This window comes from Pteropus alecto, unplaced genomic scaffold, assembly GCF_000325575.1.
Source record: "Pteropus alecto unplaced genomic scaffold, ASM32557v1 scaffold78, whole genome shotgun sequence".
Taxonomy (NCBI): Eukaryota; Metazoa; Chordata; class Mammalia; order Chiroptera; family Pteropodidae; genus Pteropus; species Pteropus alecto.
The window spans coordinates 18,269,063-18,282,442 of record NW_006443124.1 but is presented as its reverse complement, the minus strand read 5'-3'; the positions used below and the strand labels follow the sequence as shown (position 1 = coordinate 18,282,442).

Below are 13,380 nucleotides of genomic sequence, written 5' to 3'. Positions count from 1 at the left end.
CAAAGATATTACAAGAAAAGCAAATTATAAGCCAATATCCCTGATGAACATAGATGCAAAAAAAATTTAACAAAATATTAGCAAACCTAATTTAGCAATTTATTTAAAATGTTATACACCATGTTTAAGTGAGATTTATTCCTGGGATGCAAGTTTGGTTCGATATCTGCAAATCAATTAACACGATACACCACATAAATAAAATGACAGTTAAACACCATATGATTATATCAATAGATGCAGAAAAAGCATTAGGCAAAATTTAGCACCTATTTATGATAAAAACTATCAGTAAAGTGGGAATAGTGGAAACATGCCTCAACATAATAAAGGCTATATATGACAAATCCACAACTAACATTACACTCAATGGTGAAAAGCTAAAAATGTTCTCCATAAGATCAAGAACAAGACAAGACTGTCCACTTTCACTGCTATTATTCAACACAGTATTGGAAGTCCTAGCCACAGCCTTCAGACAAGCAAAAGAAATAAAAGGCATCCAAATTGGAAAGGAAAAAATGAAACTGTCATTATTTGCAGATGGCATGATACTATATAGAGTGAACTCTAAAGATTTCATTAAAAATCTGTTAGAATTGATCAATGAATTTAGTAAAACAGAATACAAAATTAATGTTCAGATATCAGTTGTATTTGTATACATCTATAACGAACTATCAGAAAAAAATTAGAAAAACAATTCCTTTTACAATCACATTAAAAAATACCTAGGAATAAATTTAACCAAGGAGATAAAAGACCTGTACTTAGAAATTATAAGACATTGAAGAAATGAACCAAAGATACAAACAAATGGAATAATATATCTTGTACATTGATAGGAAAATTAACATTGTTAAAATGGCCATACTACCCAAAGAAATCTATAGATTCAATGTAATTCCTATCAAAATGCCAATGACATTTTTTCACAGAAGTAGAACATAATTTTAAAATTAAATGGAACCATAAAAGACCTTGAATAACCACGACAATCTTGAGAAAGAAGAACAAAGTTAGAGGTATTATGCTACCTGATATCCAAATAAAACATGCCTATATAACTGTTTAATCCATGACAAAAAACATACAAAGAAGCAAAGACAATCTATTTAATAAATAGTGTTTGGAAAACTGGACAGATATATGCAAAAAAAATAAATAAATAAAACTAGACTACCTTCTTACTCCATATAAAAAACACAAAATAGATTGAAGACTTAAATGTAAGACTCCAAACCATAAAACTCCCTAGAAGAAAACATAGGCAGTAAACTCTCTGACATTGCTCTAAATAATATATTTTTTCTGATATATCTTTTTGAGCAAGGGAAACAACAACAACAAAAATAAACAAATGCGACTATATTAAACCAAAAATTTTTGCACAGTAAAGGAAATCATCAACAAAATGGAATAAAAAACAATATAGTAAATGAGAGAAGATATATGTTTAATAGAGCATTATTTACAATAGCCAAGATATAGAAGCAATTTAAGCATCCTTCAATAGATGAATAAGTTGAGAAGATGTAGAACATATATACAACTGAATATTACTCAGTCATTAAAACGGCTTATTTGTAACAACATGGATGGACCTGGATGGTTAACACTAAGCAAAATAAGTCAAACAGAGAAAAATAAATACCATACGATCTCTCTTATGTGTCGAATCTAAAGAATACAATAAATGAACAAAACAGAAGCAGACTCATAGATGCAGAGAACAAACTGAAAGTTGAGAATGGAAGGATTTGGGAGCTGGGTGAAAGAAGTAAAGAGATTAAGAAGTACAAATTAGCAGTTACAAAATAGTCACACAGATGTAAATAGAACATAGGAAATATAGTCAATAATATTGTAATAACGACGTATAGTCCTAGTGGGTACTAGACTTATCAGGGGGATCACTTCAAAATTATATAAATGTCTAATCACTATGCTGTCCACCTGAAACAAATATATATTAAATGTCAGCTCTAATTGGAAAAAAAGTAGTAAGAGGTGGGGAAGTTGAAGTGGATAAAGAAGTTCAAATTTCCAATTATAAAATAAATAAGCCATGGGGATGTAATGTATAGCATAGGGGATATATAGACAATAATATTGTAGTAAAATTGTTCAGTGTCAGATGGTTACTAGACTTATAATGGTGATCACTTCTTTAGGTATATAAACATGAATAACTGGTGTATTTATGGTGTATACCTAAAACTAATATAATATTGTATGTTAGCTGTATTTTAATAAAATTTTTAATAAGACAAAAAAATACTTCAAGAAATCATTGTTCATGATAATCCCAATCTGAGAAAAATATCACACTTCTACACATAACCCTATCATCATGTTAGTTCATTACACAGAGACATTCTAGAGAGAGGGTTTATATAAACCTTCCCCCACCCAAAGTGAGGAAGGTATTGCCAATTCTCCTCTAATATTCCCACAAAAGCCACATACAAGAGCTACTTAGGGCTCTACATGTTAATGGACAAATGCTTATAAGAAATACAAAAAAATCTTAGGAGAGTATTGGCTTTGAGGGTAGCTTAGAGCTCAGTTCTTCTGGAAGTGCAGTAGACTAGTGAACAAAATAAGTTAGGCTGTGAATCTGGAAGACAGATCTTTAGACATGTTGGAGGAGCAGGTAAATCTTTGCAATTCCATGTGCACCATTTTGGATTCTGTTTCTTCATACTGTGGAGAGCCGATGCAGCAGACAGACCAGGCCTTTTCTGGTAGAGTGAATGTATGTGGTAGCTAGGCGCTTATGCTGGCATGTGACTACAGGAAGAAATACAATTTACTGCACCTCATGTTTTAAACAGGATTACACAAGTATATTTTTTTATGGGATGTTCTTTTGTATTTTGTATTCTACTATGAGGATAAAATACAGAGGTGACATGATAAATTGATTTAATGACTCAACTAATGTTTGAAATACAAGTTTCAAAATGAAACAAAAAATCTTTAGTTTCTATGGAGAGTCTTCTTTTATTTAATTCCAAAGTGTGTGTCTTCCAGGGGGCTACATTTTCTCAGTCTCAAAGGTGAATTTATAAAATACTGAGGTAGCCTGTGAATTTAGGCAAAAAATAAAAAAAATGCAGGATTGTTAGAACATTTCTGCAGTCAAGTTCAGCTATTTTCACAACTAAATTGAGGGTTAGGGAAAAAACAAACCCCAAAAACTCGTGTTTAAAAATAGCCATTTTGCTTGACATTCAGCACTGGGTATATTTCTCTCAGAGATGCCATCTGAGTGGCTATGGGTAGTCAAAGAGGGAAACTGAGGATCTGTGTATCCTTAGGACCTAAACAAATCCATAATGCCTTAGCATTCTGATGGCTACTTACTATTAAAAGTGCATTTATTAATAATAATAACTATAACTATTAAGAGATGAAAAGCAGGGTCCAAATAACAGTACAGGAAGACCCTGAACTCACCTGAACTCACAGATACACTGAATACACATCTACATATAGAGAAATATGTCTTGAAGAATAGCTGAGGGCATACTGGACAGCTTCTGCACAACAAATAAGAGCGACCACATGGTGGGGGAGGGTAGGAGAAATACAGATGCAGTGGTCAGAACCCCACACTGATGGGGTTGCCTGCAGTAGAGATATCACTGAGGTGCCCCAGAAGTGCCTGCTCTGAGGCACAGTGATAAAAAAGTAATTTAGAGGGCACCTGTACTATTCATGAAAAAATATAGCTCCAGCATGCCTTCTGAACTGTGCAAACTCCCAGGATCTTGAGGAACTCTCCAAGATCAGATATGTCAGTGAGTGCATTGTTTACACTGTCCCTTCTTCTAGATAGCACTCGATCCAAGTGTTCCAGACATCCTTCAAGGCTGATGTAGCATGCCACAAGCAGCCTTGAGCACACCCACTTTAGACCTGGTCAGTTGGCCAGCCAGCAGGCTAAAGCACCCTTGGAGCTATGCACTCTGGGAAATCTTGGCTCATGCCTACCCCAGATCTAGCAATCTGGATTGCCAGAGCACCCCTGATGGTGCAAACACCTGCTTTAGCTTCAACTGGCCTGCCAAAGCCACCTGGCACAGAGTTAGCATAGATGTAGCTCTTAAACAAGGTCAATCCTTTAAGATCTGGAGAGGTGGCTTCTTTGTCAAACTATTAGGAAAGAAAACACAGAAGATCAAACAAAACGAAGAGATAAATAAATATGTTCCAAATTAAAGAACAACAAATAAACACGGAAATATATTTTAATAAAGTGCAAATAAGTAACTTGACTGATAGAGAATTCAAAGTAATACTTATAAGGATGTTAACCAAACTTGGGAGAAGAATAGAGAAACAATGAGAACTTTAACAGAGTTAGAAAATATAAAATAAAACCATTCAGAAGTGAAGACGATGACTAAAATGAAAAATAAACCAGAGGGAATCAACAGCAGATTAGACATTATAGAACAAGAGATTAGCAACATGGAAAATAGAATAGTGGAAATTATCCAATAAGAACAGAAAAAACAATGAAAAAAATAAAAAAGGATAGTTTAAAGAAAAATGCTAATAATCACATTTATAAAGGTCACGAATGAAGAAGAAAGAGAATGGGGCAGACAATTTATTTGAAGAAATAATGGCTGAAAAACTCCCTAAACAGGGAAAGGAAATGAACATCCAGAGCCAGGGTACACAAAAAGTCCCAATCAAGATGAATCCAAAAAGATCCATACAAAGACACATCATAATTAAAATGTCATAGTTTAAAGGCAAAGAGATAATCTTAAATGGATTAATGGTGGCGGGGGGTGTGGAACTAGTCACATACGAGGAAAATCCCGTAAAGTTATTACGTGATTTATCAGCAGAGACTTTGTAACCCACAAGGGAGTGGCAAGATATATTGAAAGTGCTAAAGGAAAAGAACCTACAGTCTCAAAACTCTACCCAGAAAGGTTATTCATAATTGAAGGAGAAATAGTTTCTTAGACAAGCAAAAACTAAAAGAGTTCATCACTGCTAAACTACTTTTACAAGAAATGCTAAAGGGACTTCATTTAATGGAAAAGAAAAGGCCACAACCAGAAAATACATTAATATATACTTTTTAAAAATCTCACTGTTAAAGACAAATATATAGTAAAGACAATGTATCAGCCACTAAAAAGTTATATGCAAAAGTAAAATGCAAAAGAAGAAAAATCAACTACAAGTAGTTAGGGGATAACACAAAACAAAAACATCTAATATGATATAAAATACATAAAGTATAAAAGGGCATTACAAAATGATAAAGTGTATAGTCCAGAACAAGATATAACACTCATAAATATTTATGCATCCAATGTAGGAGCACTTTAAATATATAAAACAAATATTAAGAGACATAAAAGAAAACTTGACAATAACTTGTCTGATAAAGAATTCAAAGTAATTCTACAATAATAGTAGTGGACTTTAATATCCCTTTACATTAATTCTTAGATCTTCCAGACAGAAAACCAATCAGGAAGCATTAGCCTTAAAAGACACATTAAATTAAATAGTTTCATAGATATATACAGAACATTTTATTCGAAAACTGCAGAATACACATTCTTTTCAAGTGCACATAGAATATTCTCCAGGATAAATCACGTTAGGACATAAAACAAACCTCCATAAATTCAAGAAAGTTGAAATTATATCAAGCATATTTTCCAATCCCAATGATATAAAACTAGAAATCAATTCCAGGAAGAAAACTGAAAAAAATACGAAAAGGTAGAGACTAAACAACATGCTACTAAAAGTGTGTCTGTCAACAAATAAACAGGTAATCAAAAATATCTTGTGACAAATAAAAATGGGAACAAAACTTTCTGAAATCTATGTGATTCAGGAATAGTAGTTCTAAGAGAGAATCAAATAGTGACACATATCTACATCAAGAAACAAGAAATTGAGTATAAAAAATAGAAATTATCAATGAAACTAAAGTTGGTCATTTAAAAAGATAAACAAAATAATAAACATTTAGCTGAACTCATCAAGAAAAAAAGAGGATGCTTAAATAAATCAAATCAGAAATGAAAGGAGAAGTTACAACCTTACCACAGAAATATAAATTATCATGAAAAAATACTATGAACAATTATATGTCAATAAATGGATCACCTAAAAAAAATGGATAAATTTCTAGAAACAGAAAACTTCCCAAGATTGAACCAGGAAAAATACAGAAAAATCTGAAGAGACCAATTGCAAGTAACAAATTTGAATTAGTAATCAAAAACCTCTGCAAAACAGAAATTTAAAACCAGATGACTTCACAAGTTGTCTCAAAGAGCTAAAGACACATTAATACTTGTCCTTCTCAATATATTGTATTCCAAAATATTGAAGTCAAAGGAACACTTCAAACTCATTCTGCAATACCAACATTATCCTGATGTAAAGACCAAACAAATGAACTAAAAAAAAAAAAAAAAAAAAAATTCAGGCCAATATCCCTGATAAACATAGACACAAAAATTCTCAACATAATATTATCACACCAAATTCAACAATATATTAATAGGATCACACATCATGATCAAGTGGGATTTATTCTGGGGCTGCAAGGACAGTTCAATATCCCCAAATCAATGAACATCGTGTACCACATAAGCATTACCAAGGATAAACATTAGATAATCATCTCAATAGATCCAGAAAAAGCATTTGACAAAATTAAACATAGTTATAATTTAAAAAACTCTCAACAAAGGAGATATTGAGGAAATTTACCTCAATTATAATAAAGGCCAGACAAGATAAACCCACAGCTAGTGTTATACTCAATGGTAAAAACTGAAAGCTTTTCCTTTAAGATCAGGAACAAGACACTCATAGCAATTCTATTCAACCTAGCATTCGAAATTCTAGCCACAGCACTCACACAAGAAAAAAAAAGGCATCCAAATTGGTATGAAAGAAATAAAATTGTCACCATTTGCATATGACATAATACTATATATAAGAAACTATAAATATTCCACAAAAATTTAGTAGAATTAATTTAAAAATTCAATAAAATTGCAGAATACAAAATTAATATACAGAAATATGTTGTTTCTACACATTAAAAATAATCAGAAAGATAACTTAAGAAAATAATTGCATTAATCAATCAATCAATCAAATCTCTAAAATAAATTTAACCAAGGAGATGAAAAACCTGTAATCTAAAAACTATAAGACAATTGATAAAATACATTGAAAATGACACCAATAAATAAAAGCATATACCATGTTCATGGACTGGAAAAAATAATATTGTTAAAATATTCATACTACCCAAAACACGGTAAAGAGTCAATGCAATCTCTATCAAAATGCCAATGACATATTTTTACAGAACTAGAACAAATAATCCTAAAATTTATGTGGAACCACAAAAGAAAAACCTGAATAGCCTAAGTAAAGTGAAATACTGCCATTTGCAACAATGTGGATGGATCTTGAGATTGTCATGCCAAGCAAAATAAGTCAGACAGAAAAAGTAGAGAACCATATGATTTCACTTATGTGTGAGATATAAAACTGAAAGCAAAAAACAAACATGACAAACAGACACTCATGGACAGGGACAACAGTTCAGTGGTTGCCAATGGGAAAGAGGGAGTGAGAAAGGTAAATAAGGGTAAAGGGGATCAAATATATGGTGTTGGAACGAGATTTGACTTTAGGTGGTCAACACACAATGCAATATACATATTACATATTATTGAATTGTACACTTGAAATCTATGATTTGATTAACCAATGTCATGCCAATATATTTAATTAAAAAAAAGATACAGAAAGTTAGAAATATTATGCTTCATGCTTTTAAACTATACCACAAGGCTATAGTAATTAAAACAGCACAGCTGCCTACCAGAGACTCACTTCAGATTAAAAGACACACACAGACTAAAAGGAAAGGGATGGAAAAAGATATTGCCTTGGTGGACCTAGAGGGTATTGTGCTGAATGAAATAGGTCAGATAGAGAAAGACAAACATCACATGATTTCACATACTGTGGAATCTAAAGAACAAAGTCAACAACAACAACAATAAACTCATAGATACAGATAATATTTAGAGGAATACTAGATGGGAAGGAGTTAGGGGGAACAAAAAAAGGCAAAGGGATTAAGAGGTACAAATGGATAGTTGCAGAATAGACATGGAGTTGTAGAGTGTAGCATAGAGAAGATGGTTAATAATGTAATAAATATATGAGGGGGAAGAGGGGTACTAGAATTAGTGGGATGATTGCTTTGAAAGTTATGGGGATCTCTGATTACTATGCTATACAATTGATAAAATAAAATAAAATAAAATAAAAGTGAAAAAAACCAGCATGGTACTGGCATAAAAACAGACACATAGATCACTGAAACAGAATAGAGAGCCCAGAAGTAAACTCACACCTGTATGGTCATTTAATCTATGAGATAAGAGGAAAACATGTACGATTGGGTAAAGACAGTCTATTTAATAAATGGTGTCGGGAAAACTGGACAGATATATGCAAAAAATGAAACTGGACCAATTTCTTATACCGTATACAAGAATAAACACAAAATAGAATAAATTCTTGAACATAAAACCCGAAAACAAAATTTCTCAAAGAAAACGTAGGCAATAAACTCTCAGATATTAGTCTCAGCAATATTGTTATGGATGTGTTTCAACATATTAAAAGATGCTCAACTTCACTAACCATCAGAGAAATACAAATCAAAAACACAATGAGCTATCACCTCACACCTGTCAGAATGGCTATCATCGATAAATCAACACCTGTTGGTGAGGATGTAGAGAAGAGGGAATCCTTGTGCACTGTTGATGGGATTGCAAATTGGTATAACCACTATGGTAAACAGTCTGGAGTTTCCTTAAAAAAACTAAAAATAGAACTGCCATAGGATTCATCATTCTTCCACTACTGAGTATTTATTCAAAGTACGCATAAACAAAATTTGAAAAAAATATGCAGCCCTATGTTCAGGGAAATTTATTTATGAGAATTAAGATGCAGAAGCAGCCTAGGTTTCCATCAATAGGCAAATAGATTAAAAGAGGTGTGTGTGTGAGTAATGGAGTATTATCACCCACGCATAAAGTGAATAAAATCATCCCATTTGTAACAACATGGATAGAGGGTATTGGGCTAAGTGAAATCAGATGAACTGAGAAAGATAAATACTGTATGATTTCACTTATATGTTGAGTCTAAAAACAAAATAAGTGAACAAATAAAACAAAAGAGAAACAGATTCAGAGAAACAGATAAAACGGAGGGAGGGGTGTATGAGGGTGGGTGAAAAAAATGAAGAGAAACAAGAAGTACAAACTTTCGGTTATAAAATAAATGTTACAGAAATAAAATGTACAGCACAAATAATATAGTCAATAATATTGTAATAACTTTGTACAGTGAAGATGTTTACTAGACTTACAGTGGTGATCATATCATAAGGGATATAAACGTGAAATTACTATATTGTAGTACTATAATTATTATAATATTATATGTCAACTATAATTAGTAAAAAAGCAATGGTTTTGGAAATAAAATAAAATACATGTAAAGTACCTCAGAAATAAAATGGTTTCATAAACTTCCTTCCTCCACCTAACCGCGCCCCCCACCCTTTATTTTCACAAATGTAGGACAACAAAATACAATGACTAGTAAAAAAATGTGTAAGAGGTTTTTGTTTAGTTTCTTTAAATGCTCACATATTAAATAATTAAGAAGCAAAGAGAGACTAGAAATAACATTATCTTTCCAACTTCTAGATTTGGAAGTTTGCCACACAATCCTTCCTAGCCACACCTGGGTTTGTTGGACGTACTGTGCAGTCTCTTAAAGATGCGTGCTTATATTAATGTATGTTCTAACAGGCATCGATACCGTGGGATCTTCCGTTACTCATTACACTTTAATGAAATTGGTGAATAGAAGTTGAAGGGTGATTCAATTGCCTGGAAATATAATTTCTAGGAAGCTTTGATTCACTTTTTTTTTCTCTTACATCTGTGGGGTTGGAGTGTTCACTAACAAAACAGCATGGTACTAATCATAGGCATTGTGTGCTCCAAGGGAGGAGACATGCACCTTAATTGGAAGAGCAATGCTGGGATCAATATAAAGTCTCTTGGGATTGTGGGTAAAACTTTTAATGACTTTGGATAACCAGAGCACCCACTGAGCCTTGTTAAATAGCCTCTCAATTAGCAAGAGTTAAAACTTTACCTTTCTCCTGAGAATCTGTGATTAATTGGATCCTTAACCTATTAGAGGAAATAAGAGAAACTCTTCGGGATCAGTAGGCATCTTTTATGAGCAAACAAAGAAGGCAATGTTGTGTGGTTGCCATGACAACATCTGGCAGAGAGATGAACTTCATAGCAGTAAAGTGTCTCCCCTATGAGCTGTTTAGCCATCTTGTGCCTGGTGTACAATAGTCACAGGTGACATGATTAGCTTTTAACAGTAAAACGCTGTTTCCTGCTGTCCAGATGTGGAGGCATGAAGCCAAAATGGGTTAATTCAAACTCATACACACATACAACTTAGACTGATTTATCGGTATTAAATAAAGGCACAGATTTTCACTTCAAAATGTAATTAATATATCATTTATTGTAATATACCTGAGATATGTATAAAGAAAATATGATAAAAATCTGCCACCCAGAAATATGATGACAGAAGGAATTTCATCATTTCACTTTATAATGGGTCATTATGTATTCACGAAGAGAAATTTCTTTCCGATAGTCTTTAAGGTTACCAAAATTAAACTAGACTATTATCCTCAATTTTATATCATCTTATCAATCTGATCAATAGACATGGGTATATGTTCCAAATTCAGAATACTTAAATTAAAAGAACAAATGTATACTATATCTTGAAATATTTCAAATATACAGATAGGAGTAGGGATAATATAACACACATTTAGAAATCTAGCACCTAGTTTAATCTTGCTTACACTTTTGTTTATTTGTCTACAATACTTTAAAAAAATAAACACAAAATACAGATAGAAACGAGGCCTTGTGGTGCCTCTCCTAATATTACCCCGGACCCCTACCTTCTACTGCTAAAGCAGAAAGTAGTAGCATGTAGTCAGTGTCACTCCCCTTACTCAAGCTCCACTGCACCATTCTTCTAGTTAAAATGTGACAGAAACAATTTCTCAGACTTCCTTGCTTCCTCGGTCCTCTATAAGTACTAGCAATTTGGCCAGTTTGATGTTTGCTCCAATGACCGGCGATATGGAAGTAAAATACAGGGCACTTCTGTCCCTATCTGATAGTTGTAACCATGAATTAATACTTTAAGAGAGGAAGCAGTACTTTCTCTGCGGTGGCCTTCCAGCATCCTTGCTCCCTTCCTGCGGAGTGTCATGATGGTGGGTTATCTCTTAGTTATACTGGAGCAGAGGTTGTGGGAAGGTCATCCCAAATTGCCCAGCACAAAAATTCTTTACCAAAAACCTTTCTGTTTAGTTTCTTGCACTAACCATGATAGCGGGGGTGGGGGAAAATGTGTGGTTTCATTTTTGGCTAAAATGTATAAATCCACAAAGATTATTTACTTTTGCTTGAAATTATTTATTTATTTTAAATTTTTTTGAATATAAAACTATTTATTGACCACTTTTTACCAGTATTTACAATTAAGGAAACAATATACAGATGCATAACATTCTAATTACTACAAAGTTATTGTTTTTCTTGGCTTCTGCTGAACCAATAACCCAAACACTGATATTGAGTCTACATGTAAGGAATGAATTGGGATAATGAAAATACACGCAAGTCAAAAGTTTAGATTATAAAAGTTCATTCATGCACTTATCCCAGCAGGTCCTAAACTGCCAGATCTCCAACCATCTCTAACCTTCATTTCATGAACAAAGTCGTAAACGTTCAGTAAATCTAATTCTTTAAGTTAATGCAGCAGAAGGATTTCATCTCTCCTAAAGGAACCTTTAAATAAGTCTTACTTTCCTAATTAAAACACAGCAGGATTTGCCTAGTCTTCTCATTTCGGTGGGGAGGTTGTTCGTAGTGACAAAATTTTCCTTTAGGAGTTTTGTAAATAAACATGCATTTTTTTATGGCTGCAGATACGAATATAGAGTTTGATATGGCTGCTTTAAATTGTCCAATTTTAGTTGCTTACATTACATTTAAATTGCCCAAATTAATTACAAATTATCTCTTTAATTTCAAAGGTTTCTTAGGTTGCTGAAAATGATGGCATCCCAGAATGATGGGCCAATCCACGGTGGTAAAATGCTATGTTTTTTTCATAAATGTTAAAAAAAAAGAAAACCATTTACATATGTATTCTATGTATACACACCAAAAAGAAACTAAATAAACATAAAACCCAAGCTGATCCTGAGGCATACACCAATTATGACCAAGAAATGACAAAGGAGGTTCTAACATTTAGAAAATCTGTTCTCTAATGCAGAGAAAAAAATATACCATGTTCTTTTCTGATAAAGGAAGCAAATACAGAAAGCTTTTGTTCAAAGTAACCAGTGCTATAGATGCAGCTGTCCCCGTCCTCACGACTCCCCAATAGTACTTCAAAGCAAACATATCAAATTGATTTTCATTAGAATGAAGTTTTATGCAAACAATTATTGAGCTTTGTCTTCAGACAAAAATGCCAAGTTAGTCTCTCTTCATAGAAAGCAATTACCATTTGAGGACACTTCTTATTTGCCTCTTTGCCAGCATCAGATCTGCCTCATCTGCATCTTTCCACCATGAGAGACATCTCCACTGCTGTCTGTGGCACCAACTATTCATGCAGCATCAAGACCTCTGCCAAAGCCTCTTGGTTTATCAGCAGCATCTTGTTTTTTCTCTGGTTTGCTATCATCAGACTCGCTGTCAGATAAATATTTTCTTTTTGTACCATCTGTTTCTTTACCAACATTTTGAGAATTAAGATTTGTTTCAATTAACTCTGAACAATCTAAATTTTCTTCAGGTTCTCGAGTAGTATTAGCATCTGTGAACTGAATTTCTTCCACCTCAGGAAGTACTCCATTTCCCATTCACTATGCGTCGGTCCAGTACAAATTCCACCACAAATAAATGATATATCATGCATATTATTATTCGGCTTATACTTATACACAATAATTTTTAATGTAGGTATATGCAGAGATATGCAGTTATGCGTCATTCATTGAAATTGTGGAATTATAATATTTCATTTTATAAATTACTACCATGCTGTATTTATCAATTTCTATGTTGATATAAATTTGGATTGTTCCCATAAACAATACATAAATATATTGCATGAACATTCTTATGCATGTGT

At 32.9% G+C, this 13,380-nt stretch overlaps 1 pseudogene; it reads right to left on the bottom strand.

Annotated features, from left to right (window-relative positions):
- Positions 1-12,660: 12,660 nt before the first annotated feature.
- LOC102887039 lies at positions 12,661-13,160 on the bottom strand (annotated as a pseudogene).
- Between the last annotated feature and the right edge of the window lie 220 nt (positions 13,161-13,380).